This window comes from Corvus brachyrhynchos, unplaced genomic scaffold (assembly GCF_000691975.1).
Source record: "Corvus brachyrhynchos isolate BGI_N302 unplaced genomic scaffold, ASM69197v1 scaffold209, whole genome shotgun sequence".
Classification (NCBI taxonomy): domain Eukaryota; kingdom Metazoa; phylum Chordata; class Aves; order Passeriformes; family Corvidae; genus Corvus; species Corvus brachyrhynchos.
This window is the reverse complement of record NW_008246056.1, coordinates 225,839-226,297: the sequence shown is the minus strand read 5'-3', so window position 1 is coordinate 226,297 and position 459 is coordinate 225,839. Positions and strand designations below refer to the sequence as shown.

Here is a 459-nt window from a genome sequence, read left to right as displayed (position 1 = left end):
TGTCGAGGGCAGCAGGAAAAAGCAGAGCTGAGTGAAAACCCGCCGTTCTGGTTGCAAACTGAAAGATTTCCGAGGAAACGTAGAAAGTCCTGACTTGCTATCAACCCAGCACCTGTCACTGCCACGGCTTCCCGAGGCTGATCGGGTCACACACTCATCGCGCGGGAGCACCTGGCCACGAATGCCTCAAACCTGCAACACGATTTCTATCAGCTGATCTGAGGCTGGGTGTTAGGGAAAGGTTCTTCACCCAGAGGGTGGTTGTACACTGGAACCAGCTCCCCAGGGAAGTGATCACAGCACCAAGCCTGACAGGGCTCAAGAAGCGTTTGGACAACGCTCTCAGGTACACGGTGTCATTCCTGGAGTGTCCTGTGCAGGGCCGGCGGTCGGACTCCATGATCCTGATGGGTCCCGTCCAGCTCAGCATATTCAATGTTTCTATGATTCAAAACAGAC

General features: G+C 54.5%; 1 protein-coding gene across 1 annotated transcript in view; it reads left to right on the top strand.

Moving 5' to 3' along the window:
• The window catches only part of ADCK2 (aarF domain containing kinase 2), a 10,352-nt gene that overhangs the window by 909 nt on the left and 8,984 nt on the right, over positions 1-459 (top strand). The gene's annotated exons all lie outside the window — the stretch shown is intronic.